The sequence below is a fragment of the Lissotriton vulgaris genome, chromosome 6 (genome assembly GCF_964263255.1).
Source record: "Lissotriton vulgaris chromosome 6, aLisVul1.2, whole genome shotgun sequence".
Taxonomy (NCBI): Eukaryota; Metazoa; Chordata; class Amphibia; order Caudata; family Salamandridae; genus Lissotriton; species Lissotriton vulgaris.
This window is the reverse complement of record NC_141694.1, coordinates 1517357410-1517374199: the sequence shown is the minus strand read 5'-3', so window position 1 is coordinate 1517374199 and position 16790 is coordinate 1517357410.

Below are 16790 nucleotides of genomic sequence, written 5' to 3'. Positions count from 1 at the left end.
GTAAAAGACACGATTCGTCATATGCAGTCGTGAGGTTCTACGATTTCGGATTTCGTCCCGTATCTAGCCGCCATTTTGTGTCCTGCCACCATTTTGTGTTGCCCTCACTCAGGCAGCACGGCAAATGATATGCTTTTGCTTTTCCAGCTGCTACGTGTCCTTTCGGTTAAAAAGCAACTCCATTGCCCTTGTTCATGAAACCCGATGTCAGGGTCTGGCTGAGTTAGTTAGTCCATGTCTGGCTCGATTGATCCCTGTCTCGGCCGACTATTTGCCCTCTCCTATTCTTTCCTTATACTATCTTATCCGACTGACCTTCGCTATTCTCTCCTTGTATGCTCCTATTACACAACCATCCTTTGAGGCACACAATTGCGTCCTGCCACCTGCCAGAGGGGATTGTGGACACCATCACTGATTAATTTGTCGGGAGGGGTTGCACACGGGGTCTGAGAGAGGGGCTTATTTGAGACACCAGATAGCTTGTTTTGCAACTTTTCCTATTGGTCTGTTTTGTATGTGTAAGGAGTAAACTCCGTAAATGTGTTTCCTATATAAGATTGTGCACCACGGATGGAAGTGGCAGTCTCCTTAGAATCAACCTCGAGTGTAACTTCTGGGACAACTGTGCTTAGCTGCAGCTAATAAACCTGGCTTCCACGCTCAACGAAGTGTCTCGTGTCTCTGTTTTTTTACAAGGCAGGTGAACTTGGGGATTAAGGCGTGCCCTGCGCCGCCCGGCCCATAAGGCCCGGTTCTCCAACTGGCGCCCAACGTGGGGCGGTTTCAGTGGTAGCGGTTCAGCACGAGGGTCGTGAGAAGCCCCGAAAGAAAATTCCAGAGGATTCGCGAGCCACGTCAAGCGACCCCTGTATGTTGAAATGGACCAAAGGTCTTTTGCAGCGCGGTTACTCCTTTCCGACGGCTACTGATGACTGCTGCCCTGACTACCGCCCTGCCTTGGACCCTCTGGTGATGATTGGTATCGCGAGACGTTAGACGGACCTCTGTTGGCGTGAGACGTTAGACGGACCTCTGTTGGCGTGAGAAGACCATTTAGTTAAGTATTCGTGGTTAGCGCCCACTTCTTTGTTTTGTTTTTGATTTTTGTTATTCGTCTGTTGCAATAGTCGAAGCCGAGGGGTGAGTACTTTTCTACTGTGTTCTTTGCTTTCACTCCTTGAAGTTAGTAAATGGATCAGTGTGCTTAAAATGCCTGGTCTGAGCGGATTTAGGAAGTTTTGTTGTTTTTGCTGTACTAGGGATTCCCAGCTCGAGGATTCATGTCCGATTCCTCCGGTTGGAACTCCCACTTATGAGCTCTATTCCAAGCATGGTGTTGGTCCCATTGCCTTTAATGAGGCATGGATCCAATACACGGAGAAAGATGGTGTTTTACGGTGGCCACAAAATGGTAGCTTTGAGCCAGATATATTAGATAATTTGGAATCAATTCTGTTCAAAAGAAAAGCCCGGCCGGCAATGTTTGACTCTTTCCGCCTTTGGCATAAGGAAGCCAAACAGAGAGAAATTAAACAAGCAAAAAGAGATAGGAAAATGAAAGATATGACGGTTATACAGGCTGCCCAGCAATTTAAAGACGATGAGACTGATCAAGCGATTGATATCTCAGATAGACAGCATCGGATGGCAATTGATAGGTGCTATCCCGTGTTACCTCCACAGCACAAAGATCTTGATGAAGATCCCTTAATGTCCCATTTGTTGAAATTACCTCCGCCTTATGCGCCAGGTGCTAATGCACCTGTAATATTGCCACCTGTGCAGCAACCTGTTGTTCAGCCAGGAGCTCCGGCTCCTACGCAATTGCCTCTTCCCGTATTACCGCCTGCACCTCCTTTGCCACCAACTTCTGTCCCTCAGTCTCCTTCGCCTTCTGTTTCTCTTGCACCAGCTAGTTCCTCTCTTCCTTTGCTTATTACTGCGTCTCCAGTTTTACTCCCTACTTCTTCCCCGATTCGTAATCGGTTAGTTGATACTGTCTCTGGTCTTTTCTCCCCCTCTTTGGGCCGTTTAATAGGACTCCCGCTTTTTCCCGAAGGCATTCTCGTAGAAAACTTCCAGATTCTGAGGAACGAGTTGTATTTGAATCTCTCGCTCATAAATGATGATGAATGGTCCACTGTATAGTGTACCCAATATATTCCTTACCTTTCTTCAGTGGAATGCGCCTACGCAGAGATATGTGTTTAATGTCATGTGTGACACACTTGTCAAAGGATGGGAGGATATGGAGTTGGATTTAACTCCTCAGGGTCTATTGGATATACAGGACAGGTTTGATAAAGGACTTATTGTGGGTCCTGATGTTGAGGGTGCTATAAAGACACTTGTTACTTTTAGGTCCTTATATTCTTCCCAAACTATTCCTGAACCTGATCCTGCAGTTAGACATTTGACGAAGAATTATCCTATGAGAGAAGTTCTTCCAGTATGGAGGGAACCAGTTCCGCAAACGGGCGCTGTTCCAGGTGTCCCTGCTCATTTTCAGCGTATATGGGTGCAAGTCCCTTGGAAACGAGCTGAAGTTTTAGCACTTAAGCAGTCTCTGCCGGACCCTCGTAAAAATCCTGCTGGTTACTATAAAGAGCTGTCCCAGACTGTTGATGCATGTATTTTGAATTTGGCTGATATTGATATGCTGATGGGGAATGTAGTTCCACAAGCATTGTGGGCTCGGATTCGTAGAGAGGACCACGACCAAGATTTAGGTGGTAGTTGGGCAGATATAGTCGCTGCAGATGCAGCACAAGTGGGTGGTGCTAAGCCAGATGATTTGATTACGCAGTTGCCTAGTAGAATCATCACTTTAATGAAGACGATGATGCCTGCCTTACGCGTTAACTGGGATAAGTTAGCTTTGTGTAAGCAGAAGAAAGATGAGAGTGTCTCTGATTTCTTTACTCGGTTTGAGGAGAGATTTATTGATCATAGTGGTCAGGATTTAAGTACTGAAGGTGGACAGCGATTACTTGTGGATAAATTTGTCTTTAATCTACTTCCTGAATTGTCTCATAAGTTGAAAGATTCGGAAAGCTCTTGGGCTGTTTCTTTGTCTGCCCAAATATTAGCTACTGCTCAGTATTATGAGAATAGGGACAAAGAAGAAAAAGATAAGGTTGAGAAGAAGAATAAGGATTTAAAAATAAAAGTTCGTCTTCAGCAGCCTTATCCCCCTCGTTCTGGCCAGCGTCAGTTTCAGCAACCTGCTCAGCCTCAGAGGTTGCTACAGAAACCTGAGTCTTTTGTTCCGCGACCTTTGCTTGGTCCTAATCAGTGTGCCTATTGTAAAGAGGAAGGCCATTTTAAGAATAGTTGTCTGGTTTTATTGCAGCGTAATGGTGGATATCAAGGGCCGCGAGGCCGTGGTGGTTTTCAATCAGCTCCTAGGGGTAGAGGGCGAGGTGCGTTGCCTCAAGGGCAGCGTTCCTTTCCCCCTCAGAATTCTTTGAATTATTTCGATCAGCAGAATACTCAGTCTGCGCAATATTACAATGATGACTATTATGTTGAAGGTAAGGTGCAGGATTTTCATTCTAGTTAGGACAGCCATGGACAAAGTAAGGGAGTCGTATCAGTTCCAGTGAATCAGAATGGGCCTTATGTTGAGGTAGTTGCTTTGGGTGTTGCAGAGCCATTTCTTTTGGATACTGGTGCAATTAGAAGTTTTATGATTCATATTCAAAACTCCCTGGGGCACCTTTGTCTGGCTTAACGAACGTTTCTGTATGATTTTCTGGCGCCCCAGTTGCTAACCCAGTTTCTTGTCCTTTGCCTCTTTCGATAGGTCCTTACGATCTGGAAGCTCCACTTATTCTAACGACTGGTTGTGGAGAAAACTTGTTGGGTTTGGATCTGTTGAAACGTCTTCATGCAACGTTGTATTGTTCCCCCTCTGGTGTGCGTCTTACTTTGGGTGAGAAATTGGTTTCTCCCATATATCTATCGAAAGATAGCTTTCCGCCTGAGTTGCAATCTCTTCCTGTTACACTTTGGGCTACAGGTCCGAATGATGTTGGTTTGTTGCAGATTCCCCCTTATGTGGTTACTATTAAACCTGATGTTAAGTTGCCACGTATTCCACACTACAAGATTTCTAATGTTGGTGAATGAGCTTTGATGGCTATTATCTATGATCTGGTTCAGAAGGGTGTGGCTGAAGAAACGAGAGATAATGTTTGTAACAGTCCTGTTCTCCCCGTTCTTAAACGCAGCGATCCTTCCCAACCACCTGTGTATCGCTTTGTGATTGATCTTCGGGAGGTCAACAAGATTGTTGTCCCCCAGTTTCCTGTTGTCCCAGATATCACTGCTTTGCTTACTATGATACCCACCTCAGCGGCATGGTTTTCTGTTATCGATCTAAAGAATGTTTTCTTTAGTATTCCTAATGCTGAGGAAAGTAGGGATATTTTTGGCTTCTCTCTCGGAGGCCGAAGTTTTCGATTTAAGCGTGTCCCTCTAGGTTATTGTGAAAGTCCCTCCATTTACAGTCAGGCTTTGAAATCTCAGCTTGATGCTTTCATTCTACCTGCATGTGCCACTTTGATTCAATACGTTGACGATTTGCTGATTGCTGCTGATTCGGAGGATATCTGTAAAGATGTCACAATTTATTTGTTGCGATTGTTGTTTCTGAGTTGCAATCTCTTCCTGTTACACTTTGGGCTGCAGGTCCGAATGATGTTGGTTTGTTGCAGATTCCCCCTTATGTGGTTACTATTAAATCTGATGTTAAGTTGCCACATATTCCACAGTACAAGATTTCTAATGATGGTAAATGATGGTGAATAAGCTTTGATGGCTATTATCTATGATCTGGTTCAGAAGGGTGTGGTTGAAAAAACAAGAGGTAATGTTTGTAACAGTCCTGTTCTCCCCGTTCTTAAATGCAGCGATCCTTCTCAACCACCTGTGTATCGCTTTGTAATTGATCTTCAGGAGGACAACAAGATTGTTGTCCCCCAGTTTCCTGTTGTCCCAGATATCACTGCTTTGCTTACTAAGATACCTGCCTCAGCGGCATGGTTTTCTGTTATCGATCTAAAGAATACTTTCTTTAGTATTCCTATTGCTGAGGAAAGTAGGGATATTTTTGGCTTCTCTCTCAGAGGCCGAAGTTTTCGGATCAAGCGTGCTCCTCAAAGTTATTGTGAAAGTCCCTCCATTTACAGTCAGGCTTTGAAATCTCAGCTTGATGCTTTCATTCTACCTTCAGATGCCACTTTCATTCAATACGTTGACGATTTGCTGATTGCTGCTGATTCCGAGGATATCTGTAAAGATGTCACGATTTCTTTGTTGCGTCATTTGTCTGACCTGCATCATAAAGTGTCCCCTTCTAAGTTTCAATATTGCCGCCAAGAGATTACCTATTTAGGTCATCTCTTGTCGAAGGAGGGAAAACGGTTGACCCCAGAACGAATTCAAGCGATTGCACAAATGTCTGAGCCAACCACACAAAGAGAGGTACGTGCCTTTCTGGGCATTACCTCTTATTGTAGACAATAGATTCTGAATTTTTCTTTGTTAGCTAAACCTTCCTGGCACTTACGTTGAAAGATACGCCACAACCTCTCCCTTGAAAAGAACACGTAATGCTTTGTGTTCTGCACCTGTGTTAGGTACTCCAGATTATAGTAAGCCTTTCACACTCTACGTGCATGAAAGAGAAGGTTGCGCGTTGTCAGTTTTAACACAACAGTCTGGAGACAAACAACGGCCATATGCCTATTTTTCGGCTACGTTGGATCCAGTAGCCAAGGCATTGCCTAGTTGTCTCAGAGCTACAGCAGCGGCAGCGATTTCTATTCGACAATCTGCTGGATTGGTATTGGACAACACTCTTGTCATCATGGTACCACATGCAGTAGATACTCTTTTGAATAGGACAAAAACACAACACCTCACGAGTGCTCGCTTGTCTGGATATGAGCTGGCGCTTTTGGCAAGCCATATACACATCAAGCGGTGCAATACTTTGAATCCAGCAACATTGTTGCCCATACCGGACGAGAAAGGCATTCAAGAGCAGCATGATTGTTTTCTCCGAACAGAGGAGGAAACGAAAGGCAGAATAGATCTAAAAGACACACCACTTGTGGATCCGGATGGGATCCTATGGATGGATGGGTCTTGTTTCAAGCTTCCAAATGGCGAGACAACTACAGCTTATGCTGTTACTACCTTGCATACGGTAGTAGAGACAGCATGCATTTCACAGAATTCAGCCCAAGCAGCCGAATTAATTGCCTTGACGAGAGCATGTGTGTTGGCAAAAGGAAAGAGAGTGAACGTCTACACTGATAGCCAATATGATTTTGGTGTGGCTCATAGTTTCAGTCGCTTGTTAAAGGAAAGGGGATTCTTTACTTCCCATGGGACTAAAATACAGCATGGCCAGTTGGTGACTGATCTTTTCGAATCACTTGCCTTGCCTACACAAATAGCAATAATCAAGTGTAGTGCTCATAAAAAGATTACTGATGATGTGGGTCGTGGGAATGCGTTTGCATATGAAGTGGCAAAGGAGACAGCGAGAGATACTACAAGTCGTTTGTGTGTTGCAGGCCCTGCAAGATGGGTCAGAGAAGGAGGAGTGTGTGAGGACACAATAGAAAGTGTGAGAATGATTCAAGAAGAGGCTACTGAGAAAGAATTGAGTAAGTGGAGAGAAAGTGCGGGAATGTTGGACGCGACTGTGTGTTGGACGGAATTGTCAGAACATCAACGTTGGCTGTTACCAGACGGCTATGTACTATCTGTAGTTACTATGGGGCATGGTCCAGCCCACATTAGTGCAAAGGGCATATGAAAAATTTTAGCTTGCGTATGGCAGAATGAAGGAATTCCTAAATGTGCAGAAAATGTGGTGAAGCATTGCATTGTTTGTTTAATGCACAATCCCGGAAAGGGAACCCCAACTCCAGCAGGTCATTTTGCTCCCCCTACGTATCCTTTTGAGGTATTACAAATTGATTATATTCACATGGATCGTTGTAATAACCTCAAGTATGTTCTGGTGATGGTCTGTGCCTATTCCAGATGGATAGAGGCCTACCCCCTAAAGGACAATACTGCTTTGTCTACTGCTAAAGTCCTTTTGAAGGAGTTTTTCCCGAGATTCGGTTTGCCGCGCATTGTCTGGTCTGACAATGGGAGTGAATTTGTAGGCCATATTATGCAGAAAGTGTGCACAGGTCTCGGTATTAAACAGAAATTCTATGCGGCAAACCACCCTCAGTCAGCAGGATTGGTAGAGTGTTATAATGGCACTCTCAAGCTCAAATTAGCAAAGATTCAGGCGAGCACAGGTCTCGCCTGGCCTGATGCCCTACCGTTAGCACTTCTGTCTATGAGAACTACCGTGCATTCTCGTTTGGGTCTGAGTCCTTATAAGGTCATTTTTGGGTGCCCAGCAAATGTCTGAGGAGTCCCTCGACCTAAAAAGTATTTGGATATTCCATACCCAATGCTGATTGACTATTTGCATGACCTCACCACTAAATTACGTGTTCTTCATGAACTGGTCCAAAACGCTTTGCCTGAGGCCTCCGCAGACCCAGATCACTCCATCCAACCAGGCGACTGGGTCTGTGTGAAACTTTCAGCGGAAAAAGAATTTGGAACCTCGTTGGGGCCCACCGCGACAAGTGCAGTTAACGACGCGTACGGCAGTGAAAGTCGTTGGGAAAAAGAACTGGATTCACGGCGTGCATTGCAAGAGGGTACCTTTGCCTTTTCCTTTTGACTAATGGATCCGTAAGGGCATAAGTGATAACGAAAGTGAAAGAGTGCCTAGATTTGTACCGTTTAGCAGTGCACGTCTGGAACAAAGAACTCTGAGAAAGAAGACAACAACGTGTTACAGGAGGCCGTCCCAACACAGCTGCGTTTGAATACGGTGAATCCAGAAGCCTTGTTTAAGGACCAGACGATCCCTAATAAGACTCAATATAATTTACAACCAAGAATGATCAAAGACAATTTAACTTTTCTCTTTTTCTGAATTTTCCGAATATACTTTTTTTAAAGACTTTAATGTTTTTTTTTCCCACTATCCATCAGGTTGCAGGGTCACGGTAGGAGTCTTAAGCTGTGACCTGAGTAGTGACATAGGTCTGTAGAACTTGCAGTGTCATAGGACAGCTAAAAACCACAGCTAAGTGATCTATGAAGATTATCGTGAGCAACACTTTAGAGTAATGGGCATTGAAGTGGAAATCAGACTGTAACCATAAAAAGCAGATTTAAGAAATTAATGGTTAGTACATGTGGAATAACCTTATACACTCTGATATGTTTATGTACTTTATTAGCGTGAGGAAACTGGGTTGTTTACGTTATACAGCCATCACCTGTCCCTACCTCTGTCTCTTTATTTTTTTCTACTACTGCCTCCCCACATCTGTTTTATACACTTTCAGAAGATGAACAGATTAGGAGAACCGAATATTTCAACAATTCGGTTATTCAGTTATTGCATTAACATCAACTGGTGATGAATACTACTGATTGTTGGGTTTGTGGGCTCATACCTCATAATACAGAGAGAGGTATGCCGTATTTAGTTTTTCCATTCTCCTATGAAGGTTCCACCTGGGCTTATTTGGCTATGTTCTCTAACATTTATCAGAATCAGCTACGGTAGCTTCCTGGTAGTCCATATGGTGGTGGTGCAGACTTCAGTCACAGTTCCATGATTAAGGGAATAGTGGCTATGGCTAAAATTGCTCAGATTAGTAATATTCTTATAGATGAGAAAAGAGCATATGATGGATGGAATATAACCCGATATGTGACTAGCCTCACAGAAAAGGCCAAACGAAGGGGCTCTCTGCCAATTTGGACTGTACCTCACTGAGATAATTTCTGTTTACAAATTAATGGCCAGAATTTTAAAAATAAGCAGGAGAAGAGTGTCTGTTCTCATACCTATGTTTATACACCTCAGATCCCTTCACCAATAGTGCCATCACAAGGCACATATTTTATCTGTCACGACAGAGCCTATACATGGCTTCCTACATATTTCTGTTATGTGGCTTTTCTTCTTCCCCCAACATATACTGCTCCTTCAGGTCATTACAAGAAAAGACATGGCAGGGGAGTTACTGATCAGAAAGACACAGCAGGACAGGAGGCAGCTGACTTTATTAAAGGGTTGCTTCCTTTCTGGGGCCCAATGGCCAATAGCAGAGACATCAGACACTTAGCTCGTGTTGTTGAGGCTACCATAAATGAAACTTCTGTAGCCTTGAGTAATGTAGGTAAAAATAGGAGAGGTACCCCTTAACTGAAGTCAAGGGAAATGGGGTTCACCAACCACTACAAAAGAGCAATTCCCTTGAACAAGGTCATTTACATAAACACCATGAATAAGAAAAAAAGCAATAACTATAACAACTAAATTAGGAGTAAAAAACTGGCAGAATTTATTGTATACAGTCAAATTAAAAAAGCAGAGAACATAGTTGGCTGCTTGGCACAGATTAAAAGAGGTTGTAAAAAACAGTAAAATAACAATTCACATTCAATATTGACCAGCAATATTGCTGAAAATAGACAAAAACAACAGTAAGACATACAATTTAGCAATACAGGGTGTATGTTCTGTTATTCTTTTAAAACACCGGTGTTAGGCACATTCGGATATTAATATGTCAACAACGGTGTTTGAGCCGCGAATCACACTGTACTAGGGCGTCGACGCGTTTCGGTGGTTTGTTGAACTTCTATCCACCTTTATCAAGACAAAGAGTACATTTCTGTTGTAGTGTACATAGGCTCCTAAAAGATGGATACACAGTGGAATCAGTAACATGGCAATGAACTCGTTATTAACATAAGCCTGTTTACATTTTTACAAAGACTCTATTGCTCACATTGATTGACTAATATTCACAATCCATCTCTAGGTGCAGGTTTTCATAACATCATAAGAGACTACACAGTTATAACACATTATGCCTTTCAGATCTGACACAAGTTTTAATAAAGGATCTGTCTTTTGTATTGGTTCATGAGCATCCTATATTGGTTTCTAGGGGTGACCTATTGCTGGTCAATATTGAATGTGGATTGTTATTTTACTGTTTTTTACAACCTCTTTTAATCTGTGCCAAGCAGCCAACTATGTTCTCTGCTTTTTTAATTTTACTGTATACAATAAATTCTGCCAGTTTTTTACTCCTAATTTAGTTGTTATAGTTATTGCTTTTTTCTTATTCATGATGTTTATGTAAATGACCTTGTTCAAGGGAATTGCTCTTTTGTATTGGCCTTGAGTAATGTGGCAGCCGAACTTCAGGCGGATCGTCTTATGACGTTACAGAATAGAATAGTTTTAGATATTATCCTTGCAGATCGTGGAGGAGTCTATAAATTGATTGGGTCTAGTTGCTGTGTTTACATTCCTGATAATGCCCCTACAATATATCAAGCGATCTCCAAATTGCATATCATCTCCGAGTCTATACATCAGGACACGGGAGATTGGTCTGTGATGGGATGGTTTTGGGGACTACTGTCCACATCGGGATGGAAGATACTAACTTTTTTTGGAATTATCTTGGCTATCATTTTCTCTTGTTGTATTTGTGTACAGTGTGACCTGTAATATGTGGTCTTTGTGCCACTATGCGTGTCCTGTTTCACAGAAAACAGAGAATATTAGAATGATGCTACAGCAACAGCTCGATGACCTCATGGCCTTTGACATCGACTTAGATTGACTTGAGTCCCTGGTGTTTTGCCTGAGTAATAGCAAAAGGAGGGTCTGAGGTTCTACGATTTCGGATTTCGTCCCGTATCTAGCCGCCATTTTGTGTCCTGCCGCCATTTTGTGTTGCCCTCACTCAGGCAGCATGGCGAACGATGCGCTTTTGCTTTTCCAGCTGCTATGTGTCCTTTCGGTTAAAAAGCAACTCTATTGCCCTTGTTCATGAAACCCGATGTCAGGGTCTGGCTGAGTTCGTTAATCCATGTCTGGCTCGATTGATCCCTGTCTCGGCCAACTATTTGCACTCTCCTATTCTTTCCTTATACTATCTTATCCGACTGACCTTTGCTATTCTCTCCTTGTATGCTCCTATTACACAACCATCCTTTGAGGCACACAATTGCGTCCTGCCACCTGCAAGAGGGGATTGTGGACACCATCACTGATTAATTTGTCGGGAGGGGTAGCACACGGGATCTGAGAGAGGGGCGTATTTGAGACACCTGATAGCTTGTTTTGCAACTTTTCCTATTGGTCTGTTTTGTATGTGTAAGGAGTAAACTCCGTAAATGTGTTTCCTATATAAGATTATTATTATGTTTCCTATATAGCGCCAGAATCGACCCCCGAAGGGGTATCTCCGCGCTTGCCTTGGGAACCCGTCCTGGCTTTTCCCTGTGAGATAGCCCCTACAGGACATCCCCAAGGTGAAAGCCAGGCATCCCGCCGCAGGGGGGCCGTTGTGGAGATTAAGCAAGCTTAATGCCCAGAGTTGCAGAGTGTGAACCCATGATTCGGTCAGGCACCGAAGCGAGAATTATCAAGTCCATGGACATTTGAGCTCAAGACCCTGCCGCGTCGGGAATTGAACCCTGGTCCCGGGTCTGACCTCTGCTTCAGGGTCTGCCTGGTCTAACCAGTGAGCCACACTTCTTTTTGTGCGCCACGGATTGAAGTGGCAGTCTCCTTAGAATCCACCTCGAGTGTAACTTCTGGGACAACTGTGCTTAGCTGCAGCTAATAAACCTGGCTTCCACGCTCAACAGAGTGTCTTTTGTCTCTGTTTTTTTACAAGGCAGGCGAACTTGGGGATTAAGGCGTGCCCTGCGCCGCCCGGCACATAAGGCCCGGTTCTCCAGTCGATTCATCATCAAATCCACGAAACAGATAATAAGAGACTGTATGTTGTTGGATCATGTGGGAAAAATCGAGTGGTTAAAGTATGTAAAAAATACTCTCACAGATCTGGGACTCAGTAAACACTATTTCGCTCCGGAGACAATTGCCGAAATATCCAGAAAAGATCTAAAAGTAAAGGCACTAACCCACATGGAAGAGCTACGATTTTGTACTGAGGCAAAAAAACCTTCGGTTCAACACTGGTTGGCAACTATGACCACCTTGGAGATAGAGCCTTACTTGACTTATGTTGATTCACAATTTGAGTGCTTTCTTTTAACAAGATTAAGGGTGGGCGTAAAATCCTTTTCGCGGGCGAATTTGTGGATTTTCCGCGATTTCGCGATCCGCGAATCTCGCGAAATTGCGGTAAAATCCGCGAATCAGCGGGGACAAATTTTCGGCAAAGCAAGGGTTACAGCAGCAGGTGCAAAAGTTGAACCTAATTTCTTTGTAACCTTTTACAAAAGGGTTAAAAACAAATTAACTTCAACTTGGACACCTGCTGCTAATTGCTTCCTGGCGCTTCGTTGCCTACTTGCAACTATTCTCTGACCCTGCTCTGACCCTTGAAGCAGGGTCAGAGAATAGTTACAAGTAGGCAACGAGGCACCTGTCCAAGGAATTAAACCTCATCAGGAAGCACTTACAGATATAAAAAACAGGAAGAAGGGAGAGGATGGCAAATACACCCATTTTGAGTTGTCAGGAGGGATTAAACTAAAAGAGACCTTTACAGCACAATTTTCATATGCATTTTGCTAAAAATAAAAAGCTGTATGTTCTGTAGGGGCAACTCAGGAATCTGGCCCTTCAGAGATCCGGCCTCTCTTTCTTTTTCTCGTTCTCTCTCTCCCTCTCTCTTTCCCTCTCTATCTATCTATCTATCTATCTATCTATCTATCTATCTATCTATCTATCTATCTATCTATCTATCTATCTAATTATCTATCTATCTCTCTCTCCCTCTCCCATAAACGACTGCATGGGTAACTTCGCTATGCAAGCGGCTCGCGAAGACGCAAAAGTCCCCGCGAACACGCAAAAAACCCACAAACACACAAAAAACCCGCGAACACGCAAAAAACCAAAAATCCGCAAATTCGCACGAATTTGCGAATTTTGCGGATCGCGAATTCGCAAATTCGCGGATCGCGAATTCGCAAAATTCGCCCATGCTTAAACAAGCTTTAGAATGAACATCTTCCATAGACTGGTGGCATTTCTGACAAAAATAGTTGGGAAGAGTGTCTAACTGTGTGTCTGTGCGACGATATGTCAGAGCAATCCACTATGCACACATTTTTGTTCTGTACCTTCTACTCAGCACATCGCAAATTTTGGATAATCCCACTTCTAAGAAGAATGGGCTTAAGAACTTGTTGCCCCGCCATGTTACGTATGCAATTCATTGAATCAGAACTAGTTTGTAAACATATACCGTCCTTTTTAAAATGCATTTTTAAACATAGAGTAAATCTCTGACCAAAATGTACCACAAACAACATGAAAAATGAGAGGTGTCTGGTACATTCCCTAATTGGTCTAAAGATCATATTTTAAGAGAAAACAACCCATGAAGGACTAAAACTGGCCTAGGGAAAGGCTGTTAGTTTTAAAATGTATAGAATATTAACTTGTTGTTTGTAATGTAATGATTTATATGCTGGAACTCTTTTATGGTTTTTACAAATTTAAAAATTGAATAAAGATTTACTACTACACACACCACAACCTCCTACTTCAAGCCAAGATGAAGTATAAAGAACGATACGACAAACATCATAGACCTGGCCCACTCTATAATCCAGGAGACAGCGTTTGGCTGTCTACAAACAACTTTGTTTTTAAACAGAAAAGTATGTTTCATCCTACATTTATTGGGCCTTACAAAGTAATTAGTCAAGTTAATCCAGTTAGGTATAAGTTGTTGTTGCCTAGGTCTTTACGAATTCATCCTGTGTTTCATGCCTCTCTTTTGAAACCTGCTGGAAACACAGTTTCTGCACATCCAGCCCCACTTCTGGTTCAAGGACATTGGGAATATGAAGTGCGAGATATTTTGGATTCAAAGCATAGAGGTTCAAATTTGTGGTATTTAGTCTCTTGGAAAGGGTATGGCCCTGAAAATGACTCATGGGAACCGGCTGAAAGCATTCATGCTTCTCATTTGTTACAACGCTTCCATCTCCGACATCCTCTTAAGCCTGGCCCTAGACCACGCAGGGGAGGGGGCAGTACTGTTAGGATTAGGACGGCTCCACGCGGTCTATGGCCCGCCCAACTCATCAAACGTGCATGTATGTCATTATGTCCTAAACAATTGTGTGGCAAAGCTCATGAATCAGCTTCTTGGGGGCACTGGTAGTTACTGTTACCACATGCGCTGAAGGTTTATTGCTTTCCAAATGTATACTTAAACACCATGTATATTTTTATGAGCTTATTTGCAACTTAAAATGCATTAATTGTGAAAGTACAGTACTAGTGTGCATAGATGTAGAATCAATGTTCATGCATTGATTCACTGTATTTAGAATGAACTTAAAATTCTTTTGTAACTCTTTCCATTGTTTTTTCGGGAGTCTTTCTTATTTTGGACTGCAACTTCCAGAATCCCTAGAGTGCTCTCCACAAGGAGGGTGGCTACGTTAATGTCATCAGCCACGCCCTCTCTCCCGTGCTCACTAGTCTTTGGCTGTCATTCGGAGAGGAGCTTCCTGCTTGAGCTCCGGTTTCCTTGCACTTCCTGGAGCTTGTTCGTCCTATTGGTGAGCTGGTCCTTATCCTTTGGGTTCAGGGTTTCCTTTTGTGCAGCCCTGTGATTTCCCGAAGTCTTTTGAGGCAAATCTTTGTTAAGATCGGCTCCCGCATTTCATCTCTGACGCTCTGCTGAATGAAGGATAAAAGCGCCGCCTCCCGTAGTTCCTCATGTCATTTTGCAGAGTAGGTCGTGCTCTGCAGGTAGGGAAAAGGCATTTCCTTTACTATTTTGAGCATTGCAAGTTCGATCCGTGTTCTGTAGTTATTTAGCATATTATTGGGCAAATCGAATGATTTTAACATAGCGTTTCAAGCTAAATAGCATATGTCTTTGGAAACTCGAGCAACGTTCATTTGCTGATTGCAAATTAACAGTTTGGTTTTTATAAATACATAAGAGAAGTCAGTCCAGTATGTTCTTTTGATTTGCTACATTAAATGGATATTTCAGTAAACTGATGTGTTTAAAGCAATTTGATATGTTTAAAGAAACAACATTAATGTTTGGAAAACTGTTAGACTGAGAATCAAAACAATATTAAATCACCATTATAAACAGTTTGGGAATGTTATGAATAACCATTCAAGTTAAATGGTTTAAGACAACAGAAGGACTTTGGTGAAAGGTCTTTCAACGCTACAGCTATCCGATACCCTTATCAAAGCCAAAAGGCAGTTAATAGCCTAATTAATATTGCCATTGCCAAAAGAAAACTGCTCAAATAATCCTATTCAAAGAATACTGCAATAAGTAAATCAAAGGGTTCAGAGCTTTATTTTGTGATGTAACAAAATACTGTTGTTTTACTAACCTTTGCTTTCCCTGCTGTCCCCTTCCTAATTTCCCTTTCCCCGCTTGATCACTTCAATCCTCTGTTAATCTAGAATTCAGAGTTGAAGGTATTGAGAGGTGGGCCTAAGGAAGATTACATCTGACAACTCCTGACTCACGGAGATGAGCAGTTATCTGGCGGAAGTCCCTTTGCTTCTGGAGGGTTGATGCTGCCAGGTCTTGGTACAGGACTAGATGGTATCCTCCATATTGGAGGGGTGCTGACATCTGGCTTTCTGGAGGATGGTTTCCTTCAGGGGGAAATCGTGCACACACATAAGGATATCTGGTGGTGGGGCTTAAGTGAGCGTTTAGGGCCCACTCGGTGTGTTCTATCGAGCTTGATTTCTGTCTCTGGGGTAGCCCATGGGATGTGCAGGAATAAGTCCTGGACATAGGTGATATCAGATCTTTCAGCTTCAGATGGGACCTCGCGTATGCAAATGTTATTCCAGCACCCTCTATTCACCAAGTCTTCTGTGTGGTCATGGAGCTCTAGATGTTGGTCTCTGAGGTGAATAATTTTTTGTTGGAGTTGTTCTATCTGACCCTCCTTGCACACTTCATGGTCTTCTAATGTGGAGACTCTCTTATCTAGTCCATCTAGATCACACATGGTTTCTTTCAGTTCTTGTGTGATCTCCCTCTGAAAAGACTGAAGGTTCTCCAGCAGGGAGGCAGACAGCAACTCTAAATACAGGCGTGTGATCGGCTCATCTGATGTCCCAGAGCCGGCATGCCCCTCCAGTGTCATTGTGGGCATCTCTCCCTCCGGTCCTTCTGGGGGCGTAAGGAGCATATCCTTAAGGGTGCGATCATTCTTCCCTTGAGCTGTAGCCATGGTTGCAATAGGAGAAATTCCAGGGGGAAGTGGATAGTCCCCCTCTACCCTAGGTAGAACACTATGTTGTGGCTACATGCCTCAACCCTCTACTGCCCGGTCTTATTTATCTGGACCAAGCAGGCTTTGTCCCGCAATGTCAATGTGGCAACAACACAAGAAGGGTTTTACACCTCATAGACAAGGCTCAGAGACATGGCCAAGAATGCATGTTGTCGGTAAATGCTGAGAAAGCGTTTGACAGGGTCCACTGGTCTTATCTAGAGGCTGCCCTGAGACATAGAGGATAGATTTCAAAATTGGATATTCAGCACCTATGACCAGCTGACTTCAGTAATCTGGTGTAAACGGATATGCATCTACTCCATGCACTATCAACAGGGGTAACAGACAGGGGTGCATGTTGTTGCCCCTACTCTTTGCTCTATATACAG